Source organism: Leuresthes tenuis, unplaced genomic scaffold, assembly GCF_036924035.1.
Source record: "Leuresthes tenuis unplaced genomic scaffold, fLeuTen1.0.hap1 SCAF_1, whole genome shotgun sequence".
Classification (NCBI taxonomy): Eukaryota; Metazoa; Chordata; class Actinopteri; order Atheriniformes; family Atherinopsidae; genus Leuresthes; species Leuresthes tenuis.
In genome coordinates, this window is record NW_027325355.1 from 23354042 (window position 1) to 23368247 (window position 14206).

At 42.1% G+C, this 14206-nt stretch overlaps 1 protein-coding gene across 1 annotated transcript in view; it reads left to right on the forward strand.

Annotated features, from left to right (window-relative positions):
- LOC140273677 (gamma-aminobutyric acid receptor subunit gamma-3-like) overlaps nt 1-14206 on the forward strand; it is a 111104-nt gene that overhangs the window by 51867 nt on the left and 45031 nt on the right. The gene's annotated exons all lie outside the window — the stretch shown is intronic.

Sequence of the window (14206 nt, forward strand, 5' to 3'; positions counted from 1 at the left end):
TATAGCTATCCATCTGTCAATGATAAACACTCACATGCAGGGAATAAACATCAAAGGCTCGGTGCCTTTTAGGGGGAGACTCTTAAAGCTTAAAAAGAACATTGCGTTTCATTCCCTCGGCCCCGTTTCTGTTGATGTGTCCTGCTCATTTTATCCACCCCAACTATCTTAGAAAATGTATTTTTTGGGCCATTTTATTGAATTAAACTGTAATTTATCAAGAAAGTATTTTTTCCTCAAGTGAGGACAATGTTATAAATAGACGGTTGTAGTTGGCTGGATAATAAAACGTTGAACTGCCTTTGCTCCAACAATGCTTTGAAAAGGCAGTAAAATGAATTATAAACAGTTGAATTAGTATTTGCTGATGCTCCTACTTTTGTGTTCAAATGATTTAAATTCATAACTTTTTATTGGAGCTTACAGTGACTAATTGGTGCATAATTAAAGCAGTGTTTAAAAATGTCATGCATACTTAAACCATTCTCATATTCATTTGCCATATATAATGACTCTAAACGTTTCAGCCTGTTTGAATTAAATGTGCCAACAGCCTTAGAGCCTGTGACTGCATCATATCAGGGCAGTTATCTTTATGATATTAATTATGGGCATTAGCCAGAGGAATTTGAAGCCTTGAAATGCCTCCTGCATCTCGATGAGAAGGAGTATTTTATGATGTTTTGTTAATAAATCCCCATAATACTCTCATCCTTTGCTCTGGTTTTCTCAAGTTGACTGTAAATCAGCACAGGCCTTCTCCTGCCTGCACCTTGGTTGTAAATTGCTGTTGCATCAGTGCTGAGTAGAGCACCGTGGAAACGGGAAGGAGGGACCCGGTGGCAGACAGCAAGCGGGAAAGCATGTAGCAGCAGGTTGCAGGACTGGGACTGAGCAGGTTGATGGATGGCAAAAGCTCGCCACCACCAGGAGCAGGAATGATGAACGATGTGACAGATGGCTGGGAAAACATGAGTGCTGCATGTACAGAGCTGTGGCAGCACACAAGAAGTTGCTCAAACTCACAACCAGAAGGCAGGGTGGAGCTGTGCAGCACAAACAGGAGGGTGGAGGTGGTTTCTCACCACAAAACATGCAACACTTACATTTGTCTTCTTTTAAAACATGCTGTGGTGTTACAATCTATAGTTTTTAAGTTGTTAGACGCTGACAGAGGCCGAGACGGTTGTTTTCAGTCGGGTAGCATTAAGATGTCCGACTCTTAACCACATCCCCATGGGCCGTTTGACAAATGTGCGACCTCTAGTGGGTGTGAGAGTCACTGCATGTCGTAAAATGAATGTATTGCAGCTTTAACCATCGTTTTATAACCCTAACCAAGTCGACTAATCGATTAATCGGAAAGGAGCACAAAGTCGACTACTTTTTGTTTGGGGTCGTAGAGACGTGGAACTAATGTTGCAACGGTACAGGTAACCCACGGTCGTACCTCGGTTTTTAGGCCATGGTTTCGGTTCAGTTTCGGTACATGTTTTGTGCGTAAAGAGAACAATTTTTCTCCCAGAATTCTCTCTTTATTTTGCTTGTCAGCAAAAACTGTAAACATACCAGTTTTACGGGTCTACTGAACAATATAACATTTTTCTTTCAAGTTAACAGTTACTAAACACAACCTTCAAATGGTAAAATTAAAATTCTGACTCGGAGTTCAGAAATTCCGACATTCGTGTACAACTTGAACGCACCATTAGTCGCAGCACACAAACGCCGCCTTCTCAATGCGCTGCAATGTAAATTAGTCTAACAAACGCTGTTAGACTCTGTGAGCCCAGCCCTCCAGACCAGAGACCAGCCCCCACTAGGCGGCCCACCGACCATCGGCAATCAGGCCACCGGAAAATGTCCTGGTGCTCCCGATGGATAGTCCACCGCTGCTCTCAAGTGCTGGCCATAAACTCACATCTCGCGGGGAGGGCTTTTCACCTGCCTGCACACACGGTGGACTGATCAGCAATAAGCGCGAAATGAATCCGTAAACCCGCGGTCCATCATGGTGTATTGTCCCGTGCAGGGTGGACCGAACAGTTCAATATTTTACCGAGTACCGTTGCATCCCTAATGCTTACGGCGCCGTTTCTGCCACAGTTTGTGTAGCGTGGTACAAAGTGAAGTTGTCCTCGACTACACATTTGATTCGAAAAAGTCTCATATATATCGTCTTATATATTATTTATCAACGTTACGCCACACACATCTTCACACTCAGGTGTGTGTTGTCGTTCTCACAGCGTATTCTCGCGAGACTTCCCTTGTCGCTGTACACAAAGTAGCAAACGCGCCCTCTGCTGGTGAGATTTAGACACTGCATCACCACATCTGTCAAACAATAAACGAACCTTTCCCGATCAGACAACACACAGACAATTTAACACACTCATGACCTATACTTAATGCAAGTGATATTAAACCTATAAATAATAACAATGTGTGTATATCACTGATGGCTCTGTGTGCCACATTTGAGCCAACAGCGGAGCAACAAAAATGTAAGAATTGGATTACAACACGAATGCATCGGTAAAAGTCAGAATTCCTTGTTGCGTCAGTGGTGACGAGCTTTCCTGGCCCAGACCATGATGCCACCGCTGCCGTGTTTCATATGAAGTTCCGGCACTTAAATTCAGCGTTTTTATCCATCTCATTTAAGCCAAACAGCCCTGTTTTTGTCCATATTACAACATCTCATTAGAGAACGAGGACCAGGTGCTGTGGCTGTGGGATACGGGGAGAGACAGCTTAGGAGTCCAAGTCTGAACTAAACTAACTTTCACATTTCTTATGGTCAAATTTCAGCCCAAGCAATAAATCACAAAGCCCATTAATTTCAGGGCGTACATGTAGAAGTCAGAAGCATCGCCACCAGCTGTAAAAAAGAAGCACAGCCCACTCTGAACACTTTGTGAACCCGTCTGCCTCAAGAGTCCCGACATTGAGAATTAATTAGTTCAAGACGCACTGAAAAGGTGTTTTCAAGACGAGTGCGAGGCCCTGCATTTCTTTGATGATACTTTACATGCTCGGGGGTCTCTTGAGGAGCCCTTAATTCTTCTTTTTGTTTCCCTAAATCTATAAGGGCTTAATAATGCTGCTGTTTATGGAAAATTAAGTGAGTTGCCTACTCTGAAATGCTTTTGAATGCAGTCTGAGTGTGTATGTGAGTTTATTTAGTCTTTGTGTAGGTTTGTGGCTTTTCTGTTGCTTTTCCATGTTCGACCTTCAGTGATGTGACTCATTTAGGTAATGGTGGAGTGAGGCTGTACCCTCATGAGAAAAGGTCACCTGATTGCTGCAGAGAAGGTCACCATCCTGCTCTTTCTGGACCAAGAAAGCAGCAAGACTGTGGTCATAGGTTAATACAGAAAAGGGGATTGTGTTGAGTGTGATTAACAACATTCTCTTGAGTTGTTGGAGAAACTCCCGTGGCAACACTTACATTTGAATTAAATATCCTTTTTTTACCTCACATATGTGACCTTTTGAAAATAAGCCACTGAAGTTAAGGGGAGCCCGGGGGCACATATTTCCCCACTTGCTAAAGCTGTTTTCTGAGCTTGTCACTGAGCATTTTAATTAAATCTCCCTCTTAAATTGTTAGGTTGCAAACACTCAATGAAAGCTAAAGTGAAAACTCAAAATGCTCAAAGTGGTAAAGGTGGAAATTTATGAGGCTGCTGGTTAATGCTGAGAAATTACCTTATGATCCAGAAAGTAGCCTACTTTAACAATTTGCATGCATAATGAGTATATATTTGGTTTATTTCACACAATAAAAGGGCTTATTTGCCCTCTACAGCTTCTCTTCTACTAAACTATTCTTCTGTTTTCACTTCATCTGCATAATTAACCTTTTAGTTTTTTATAAACTGAGCGAAAAAAGACTAAATCTATCATATTGTCCTGAACTTTTACGCTTCAAACAGTGTTTCCACGTGTTTTCCACGAGCTCTAACAAAGGGAATCAGTGAAGAAGTTGGCTGAAGGTTTAAGTACCTTCATTTTCATCGAAGAGCAGGACCACCAGGCTGAGGAACAGCTTCTACCTGGAAGCTGTGAGACTGTTGAACTCTGGAGGACCCCTGTAGTCTTTGCTGCCCCCCCGCCGCCACTATGGGCTTTGATACCTGAACATAACGATACAGTGTTGTTTGGTGGGATTTGTAGAGCTCTCTGTTGACAGGGAATATCGCATTTTACAAGAAAGAAGAATGTATGTCGTAATAAAACCTGCCGTTGCTGCTAAAACTCTATTTTGAGCAAAACATGTCGACATAACTTTATGCAAAAAGTCACTTATCTGAGAGGCAGTTCATCTTGTAAATCTATTCTTCTGCGTCTAATATTGGAAACGTGTCAAAAGACCTAGAATAAAAACACCCAAGACGGTTATAGACATGCTTTGTCATTTTTTATTCTCTTCTTAAACTGTGTTGTTTGCAGTTGCCAAAAAGTGGTGGAAATACAGCTGTAAGACAGGCTCGGTACTCTTAAGGAGGAGAGATACTGAGTCTGCAGAACTCACCGGTCGTATGGTTTTATGCTGGAAGACGACATCATGTGAGCATGAAATTCTGAGGGTTAATGCGGTGTTTTGATTGTAGGGACTTGCTTAAACGTGACTCAGCAGATATTGATTCACTGACACAGCTACACAAAATAATTTTGCATTTGCAGTTTCTTCCTCCTGCTCGAGCTTACATCTTTCAAACCACACTAATGCCCCTCATTACTTTCCTGCACTGTATTTGATTTCACTGCCTCCTGCTGTGTCACCCCCCCACTCCTCTCTTTCTGTTTCTGTCTTTCACTCAAAATTAATACATCCAGGAATTTAGTATTTGATGCAAATTAATTAAGCTGTTTGTGAACGTGGGACTCTTTCTTAAGCCTGAAAAAAAATCCCCTCATTGCCGGATGTGGGTGACTCTGGTGAAGAAGATGCTATTATTTTGGCAAATTTATCTTATTGAGGCGTCTGTTGGATACAAAGGTATATATGCATGTCCTTGAATGAGACTAAATCTAATTAGTTATACTGCTGGCATCATCAGAAGCTGCACATTTTATTTATCTGTCTAAAATAACCAAAATGATCTTAAATAATCCGTGTATCATTCGTTCTTTCTTTTTCCAAATAAAACCAAAAATAAGTAAACTCTTTTTCTCAGTATTCGTTTCCAAAACTAAAATGAAAAAACGGATAACGACTCGTTTTTTCACTTCATTTTATGGTCAAACGACTAATGGAAAAAACAGATAACAACTGTTTCCTGTTTCATCCAATTTTGACTTTTCCATAAGCCCCTCCCACAAATGGCTTCTGTCCAATCCTACGTTAGCAACCGTAACTATGCAAAAGAGGCCAGTCAAGCTTTCCGCAGAAAGCAATATGCCGAAGCGGTGTGCATACAGGACTTGCAACTCCAACAGTCTATATCCAGTCTATATGCCTTCCCCAAGCCCAAGACGCAACAAGAAAGATACTAGGTGTGTATAAATCAGTGTGGAAGACCACACGAACAGCTGAATCCCTCCAAAATCACTAAAAGCACCTACGTTTCTTCTAACTTGAAGTGCTAGCTAACGTTAGCTAACCATAGCTTTGTGTGATAACGTTAACAAAGACGTCCCCGTTAAACCTTGAGCCAACTGTGTGACATTTAAGCAAAACAAATACTAACAGATAGAGACAAGTTCTGACTTACTGATATCTTTCAGCATTTGTGAAGGGACGCCCTGCTTCCTCTGGAGCAGCAATCTACGGGTCTCCCCTTGCGATCACGCTATATCGAACTCCATGTGTCTCGCTCCAGGAGGCAAAGCTTAACTGGCGTAGCAACAGTAACCAAGGGGGGCGGGGCTTAGCGAAGGGTCAGATCAAAATTGGATGAAACAGGAAACGGTCGTTGTCTGTTTTTAGGGGTCCAGCAGCGAAGCTGCAGAACCCTATTGTTTTAGTAGCTTTTCTTATTATTCTTCTACTTTCCGCTGCAATTGAAGTCTATGGCAGCCCCATTAACGCAATGGTAAAAAGTTGTGAAATTTGGCCCATATTTTTAGGACATTCCCATTAGCAAACTCAACAAATTTGGTGCCCAAAATCTAAACTCTCTAGCGCCACCAACATGTCAAAGTTTGAAGCACATTCAGCTAAATAACTTTTGACATCATTTTCCGTCTGACTAGATTTTCCGCCATCTTGGATTTTGTAGAAAACCTTCAAAAGGATTCTTCGTTCACACATTTTGACCGATTCTCATGAAAATTGGCACATAGTATCTTTGGACCAATCCGCACAAAAGGTAGGAAGCGGATTTTTCAATTTCGACTTTGTTCACCCACTATAACCAATCAAAGTTAGCGGCGACGACGCCAAAAAGGACGTGAGGCCATATCTCAGCAACCGGTTGGTCTTATGACATCAAACTTATAACACAGACTCATGACTGCTATTTTAAGAGGCCCAAGAATTTTGGTGACCTTTGACCTTTAGGTGGCGCTATATTTAGCAAAAATGCATTTTTGCTCATATCTTTGGACCCGTTTGTTCAAATTTCACAAATAAGGTACCGTTGTAATCCCTGGATATATCCGAGTTCAACGAACCCTATGACGTCATTCGCGCCATCTTGGATTTTCCGCCATTTTGAATTATGTCAAAAACCTTCAAAACGCATTACAGGTCACCCAGATTGTCTGATTTCCACGGGACTTGACACATAGAATCGTCAGACCAAGCCTCAGAAGAGCTATCATGTGGAATTTTTATATTCGCTTCCGTTTGCCCGTAGCAGCCAATCAAACTCAGCGATGACGCGCCAAACAGGACGTGAGGCCGTATCTCAGCAACCATTTAATCTTTTGACATCAAACTTATAACACAGACTCATGACCAAGTCTGTAAGAGGCCCAAGAAGTCTGGTGAACGTCCACCCAGTGGGGGCGCTATAAGTAGAAAACCTTTATTTTACTCATAGCTTTGGAGCCGTTGGTTCAAATTGGACAAATGAGGTACCGTTGGAATCCCTGGATGAAGACGATTTCATCTCAAACACCAAACTTGGTCTATGGACTCATGATGCCCTCCTGAGCAGCCGCAGGCTTACCTGCTGTTCTGCTAGACCCCGCAATCGCTGCTTGCAGCTATATTTTTCATTTTAGTTTTGGAAACGAATACTGAGAAAAATAGTTGTTTTGTTTTCTTATTTTTGTTTTTATTTGGAAAAACGAAGGAACGAATAATGCACGGATTATTTAAGAGCATATTGGATATTTTAGACGGATAAATAAAATGTGCAGCTTCTGATGATGCCAGCAGTATAACTAATTAGATTTAGTCCCATTCAATAACATGCATACATACTTTTGTGTCCAACAGTTGCCTCAATTAGATAAATTTGCCAAAATATTAGCATCTTCTTCACCAGAGTTACCCACAAGTCCTGCAGCTTTTAGACGTTTCCCTGCTTCAACACACCTGATGTGGGTATTCCTGCTATACGCTATGGTGTTGTAGCCAACCACGAATTAGAAAATTACAGAATAAATCTAGAATTAAGATAAATACATAAAATAGAACCTGGATTATTAAGATTCTGGAGGTGTGGGATGTATCCTCCTCTCAACTCATAACATACTAATGCAGAGTCATGACTCAGTTCTGCTGGCTTTGAATGCAGAGGGTACCCACAAAGCATCACTTTTGGATGCATAGGGTTTCCTGAGCTGGAAATGTGACCAACTCGAGATGCGTTGCCATAGTTACGTAGCTGCAGCAGTTCCCTGTGCATTGGAGAGTGACAGTAAAGGGGAAGTTTAAAACTGTCCTGACATGAGAGTCAAAACTTCCTGCTGCAGCGCCCATGATATCTGGTACTCCCTTCCTGTATTAAAAGGCCATACCCAAGTAAATAATTTGTCTGAGGAAAAGAAAGCCTCTTGATGACTGGACCCGAGGCAAGATGTTCAGTGAAGCACAGCCAGCCGTCTGCATCATTTTTTCATTTTGCTTCCTATCCTCTCAAACAGACTTTGAGCAAGAAGCCAGGTATGCAAATGACTGTCTTTTGTTTCTCTCAAAGGTCTTTCTGTTTGCTTCTTAGGAAGGAACAAGACAAAAGCATGTTGATGAAATAAGCTTCACACTCACACACAAGCAGACTTCAAAATACCACTCCTATCCGCCGGTGCTGCACAGTTTTGTTTGTTACACGTGTGACGGAAGTTCATCATCACCCTTAAGCAGTGGTTGAATGGCTTTGTTTACCTTTATTTCTGCCCGTCACACCGGAGGAGCATCACTGCGGAGTTTCTGGTGGGACGCAACTGCAGCAATGCATTCTGGGTGATGAAAACTGTGAGAGTTAAACTGTATATTCAGATATAATTCATGGTGATAATGTGGAGTCACAGCCGTGGAAGTAAACACATGACTTGGAGAAAATCAAAGGCTCCTCATGTTTATCTTTTCGCTTTTCTAGCGGGGTTTAAAATGTAGACCAGCGACTAATTTCCCAGGGTCTGGGAGATATAAATAATTCACTAATAAATATTCATACTTACTGTGCAGCATTGGTTTTGCCTAGAGAAATCCATTAGTCAGTGATCTGCGCTAAATTTGAAATTCCCCTCTACAAAGCATGATGTGATGAAGTGTGAGACGGTATTCTGGTTCTCACTGGATTCCACTTGAGTTCTTTAAGAAAAGTATTTACGGCTGCATGAACTGAATTTTTGGGAAGTTCCTGTGAAAATCAGCCGAAGAGAAGCGAGCTCAGAGCTACAAAAGCCAAGACCCTCTCCTGTGGTTGATATTCCACATTGTAAAAGTACTAATTAGAGGCAAAGATCTAACTAAAGATGTCTGAAGTGAAAGCAGTAATCAAGCAGTGAGTCATAATTATCAGATTTATTAAAGAGTTGACAACATGTAATCATATTACACTTACCATTCAGATAGCTTATCACGGAGTTTCAGCCAAACTATTGGAAGGTTTTTCCTTCAAGTTCATTATGTTGGAGGTGCAAACCCATGGGCTCCTCACAGAAATGTGCATTTGTAATGAAATGTATCACTTTAAAGGAGCAGTGTGTAAAAATTAAGGTGATTTATTAACAGAAATTGAATATAATACATTCGCTATGTAGTCACCCTATGAAACGAGTCGTTACGTTTGTATTACTTTAGATTTCACCTTTTTATTTACATTTACCGGTTCGCTCTACACAAAGGCTTAGCTTATATTGCGTCACCATATTGATTACAGTGGCCTAGAAGGGACAAACGGTGGCAAAAGCGCGATTTGCCGCCACTTTGCAGACGATCAGCTGATCTGATTAAACAAACGTAACGTTTTCTCCGTATCCCTGTTGAAAACTGTTGATTCACGTGAGTTTATGCACCAAAACTACTAAGAAGCTTTGTTAGCTGGACAGAAATTACTCGGCGTCATGTTACGGAGATCAGCTGATTTCAATCAAAGTGTAACGTGATAAAAGAGGCTTTGAAGATAACGTGTTGCCTGCTGATGCTATCCCTCCATCAGACTGAATACAAACAGCCTTTAGCCTTACGTAGCTAATATTAGCTTCTATTAGCACGCAGGTAGCTACCTGGGGTCCATAAAACACTAACATAATGCAGAAAAACTAAGTGACATTCACTGTAAGTTATCTTTTCATAGCATATCTAACCAAATGTAACATTTATAATTTATATCTCTAAAAGTTACCTCAGAACTTGAGAAGGTGGTTTCACTTGATGGAGAAGACATCGTGACACATTTGAGTGATGGATGTGTTGTTTAGTGTGTGCAGCCTTAGTTTCTCTGAAGCATGGAGTGTTGCGTTCAAGGCGCAATCGGAAATGACAGAATCTGACGAACAGCAGATTATTACACAATCCTATGACTCCATACTTTTGGTTTTTGCATTTCCAAACAATTCTTTCGCCCTCAGTTTTGTCTTTTTAAGCTGAGTACCGAAATCTTCCTACTGGAGGTTGGTACTCCATGTCTGAACTTGGCTTTAAAGGAGGAAATTTAGCATCCTCTCAGGTCAATTCCACATGTACAACTGAGCTTTTTCTTCCTCATAAACATGTTTAAAAAGAGCACACAAATCCCATTTTGGTGGGATTTAGTGCTGTGCCATAGTACGTAGTCATCTGTGATTAAAGGAATAAAGGAAGCTGTGCAAAGCCCCCTGACTGATGCCGGGTGGTACACACGAGAAAGAGGAAATTATATTGACCTGTTTCAACTGAACTTTCTTTGTGGAAATGACCCATCAAACGAAAATAATCAGTCATTTGAAGATACAAGTGTAATGATGGGCTAAAATACTGTTTCTCTGCAATACTTTTTTTGGTTTCACTGATATTAAAGCGAGAAAAAAATGGCAAAAACAATCAGCATTGATATCATCCCACAATTTAGTCACCAGTTATGAATATTTATGAATTTACTCGTGCCGTCACACCCAATCTGCGATCGAAATAACGAGGCACAGGGTGGTCGAGGTGGACCAAAATTTCAATATAGACACGTTTTGTCCACTTTTATTTCATGCTCTCTCCCTTCTAATTTCCATTCCCACCATGAACCAGTTAATGACTGAACAAACAAGTGATAAACAATGGCTGAGTCACTGTAATTACTCAGCTAAAAATGCTAATCATGAGAACCCTGTCACAGCCGATCTGGACACTTCTTTTTTCCCCCTGAAAGTTTCAATGAAAAAGCCTCTCTGGCTCAGGGAGCTTTCAATCACCATGAAACAGCCACAGAGGGTCTATGTTCCCTCTCGGGAAATGTGTTTTGGTGTGTGAACGTGAAGGATGTGGATGGAAGACATCTGTAATTGGTGAGGAGTGAGCCTCCTCGGTGCTAAATGATGAGGCAGGATAAGGAGGAAGCTATTTGTTCCGACGCCAACGTTAAAGTCAAACTAATTAATTTCAGTCTGTCGTGCTTTGTTGTGAACAGCCTCTGGCTTTAATAATGAATTTCACTTTATCAGATTCTGACTAGTATTTGCATTCTTGATGGGGCCAAATTTGTTGAGGTTTATTTGCTGATGTCCGAGATGGAAACGAGATCTTTTAGGGAGTGTTTCTTCCAAAAGTTTGGTGTCGTATGCAGAACATATTGCAGGGAAGATCGTTATTTACACCTTTTTTCACTGAACTCACACGAGAATCAGTTCATCTTTGGCACTTTTTGTACTGGCATCATAACTTATTATTTGTAAAATATTTGTACCCCAAATGATGAACTTGAGACTCATGGTCTATGAAACAGAGAATGAATATAGTTCAGTGCAAAAGAGCCACATTAAAATGTCTTAATTTATTACAAGGAAAAAGTGAATATCTGGTCTGAGCTCCTTTATCCTCCAACTCAGCCTGAACCCTCTCAGACAAGCTTTCTGTCATTTCTTTAAGGAGTCTTCAGGAATAGTCCTCCAGGCTTCTTGAAGGACATCCCAAAGCTCTTCTTTGGATGTTGGCTGCCTTTTGTTCCGTTCTCTGTCAGATGATCCCACACTGCTTCAATAATGTTGAGGTCCGGGCTCTGGGGAGGATTCATCCCTCCATCAGACCTGTTGCCACTGATTTTCAGTCCACTTCTTGTGTCATTTGGCACAGCTCAGCCTTTTCTCCCTGTTTCCCTTCCTTAAGAACGGCTTCTTGACAGCCACCCTTCCATGGAGACCATTTCTGATGAGGCTTGGGCCAACAGTAGATGGATCAGCTGAAGGTCCAGATGCATCTCTCAGGTCCTGTCAGGTCACAGCTGGATTTTTTCCTCTTTCTTAAGGACATCACTTTCAGATCCTGTTCATCTGCTGGAGATAGTTTTTTAGGCCTGACACTTCTTCTTTTGTCCTCCACTTGTCCAGTTTCCTCAAATGTTTTAAGGACACACTGCACACCATGCTGAGATATGCCAAGTTTTCAGCTAATAGCTCTTTAGGAATCACCTTGTTGCTGCAGAAATCCTATTTTATGTCTGTCAAACTGTGTTTTCTTTGCTGTTTTTCATAGGTGCAACTAAAGAAATGGGAACAAATGATGTGTCTTTGTGACAAAGTGCCTAAAGATCCTATTCAAAACTGATTCTTTGCTAAGTTGTCTGTTCTGTGTTGACACAACACTGGTTCATCCCTTGAGTTAGGAGCCTTTTTTTCTGCCTGAATGATTCATATGTGGCTAAACGAACCAAAGAACTGGACCCGGAAAGGAGTGAAAAAGCAGCCAATGTCCAAAGAAAGTTTGATAGACCTTCAGAAAGTCTGGAGAACTATCGATCAAGACCACTTTAAAAGATTACAATAAAGTCTGGCTGCTTGGACGGAAAGTACAAAGAATACTATTGAACTCTCTAGTCTTTGCTTCATCCATTTATCTGCCGTCAGTGATCATAAGTAATAAACCTCTTTAGCATCTTTGTTTTCTTTGAAATGGACCCCAGGGGTAGGAGTAATCGATGTCAACCTACCTGGTTAAATATCTTCGGATCCTCCTCTAATTATCTATAAATAATGGATATTATGCTAAAGTCTCTTTTCTTGTATCCCCCCCAAAGACTCAGTTGAAGCAGAAAACCTTATTTGGGGACTGCCGCGAGTTCATCCCCATCAAAGCATGACACTTGCAGGTTGGCGGTCAGCGTCTCCGGTGGTAAATTATGGGCGCGTCATCAACAGCGTGGCGTCTCCCTATCATTATCCCCCAAATGTCACCCAGGGCAACGGTAACAATAGGGATTCTGGCAGCAGATGTACTAATAAGGTCAGGTCACATCTTTCTGTTTTTGAAAAAGGTCAGAAAGTGAGTGATGCTGTGCAGGAAACTGTGACGTTTTGGGTGCTTTTGTGCAGGTTTTGTGCAGCCATTTAAACGTGCGTGTATCAGCCCGGCCTGTGTTGGGTCTCTGTAACTTTTGGTGAAGACGGAACTTTAATATTCAGAAAATCCATTAACTGTAATAACCCCTAAAGTCTCGATTGGCTTGTCACCAAATAGGGTGACTCAGACATTTCTATCGCAGTTCTTCGTCTCTGACCTTAACTCTGAGGTGTACGCCTTGTTTACGTTCTCTAACAGACTTCCAGCTGATGCTCTGACCTTCTGGTTGCCAGGTTGGAGACCCTCAGCTCCTGAACAACAGGAGGCTGCGAACAGCTGGTGGGGTGTCTTAGCTGTTTGACATCAGACTAATAAGATTGTTTCATCTTTGGGCAATTTCTGCCCGATCCAACTCTGTTCAGGCTTTTCAAGTCTATTTTGCTTTAGTTCATACTGAACTTTAATATAATGTGACTCCCACGTCCTATATTACAATTTTGTGGAAAGTGACAAGGTCAGAGCCCACAATTATGCCCCCGGTCTGTCAGCTCCTCTCCAAAATAAAGTGGGGAGTCATAATAAGTCTTCCCAGCAGGGACAAAAAGCCCTGTAGGCAGAGCCCATGGAGGAGGGGGGGGGGGGGGGTATGAACCATGCACTGGTACTGGGGCAGTACCAGTGCTGGAAAATGTTGTGCATGATGAGACTTGGACGAGCGATCTTTTGCAGTGTGGTCTGGTGACTTCACCCCCGCAGAGTTAGTGTGGGGACCGTGGGAGTTGGACCATCCAACCATGTGTTGTCTTTCAGTTAACTGCTCCACCTGTGGTCACCGATCTGGGTGGTAACCCAAAGAAGGAGGTCGTGGATGCAGGCGGCTGAAATGAGTTTCCTTCAGCCTCAGAGCTCAGGGTGGAGCTGCTGCTCCGCCACATAGAAAGGAGTCAGCTGCGGCGGTTCATCTGGTTTGGATGCCTCCTGGTCACCTCCCTTTGGAGGTTTTCTGGGCACCAACCGGCAGACCCCCTGGGTTTCCCTCCTGGACCTGTTTCCTCTGCTAAACGGAAGATAATGGATGGATGGATGGACTTAAACCCTCCACCAGCCCCTCCCTCCTCCCTGTATGCATGTATATTTATGGCCAAACGAGCACAAGTGAGACATGAAAAATGGACGTCATCACATCAGAAAAATCTAAACAAAATGGCGACTGTGTGCTTTCCTGACTCTGCTGTCCTCTACAAACACCAGAGGAGACGGTCCTCATCATGAGCCTCCCTGGGTTAATGTGCAGGAGGTCGTTGGTACGTCTCCGGTTGGTGGATATTATCTTCTAAC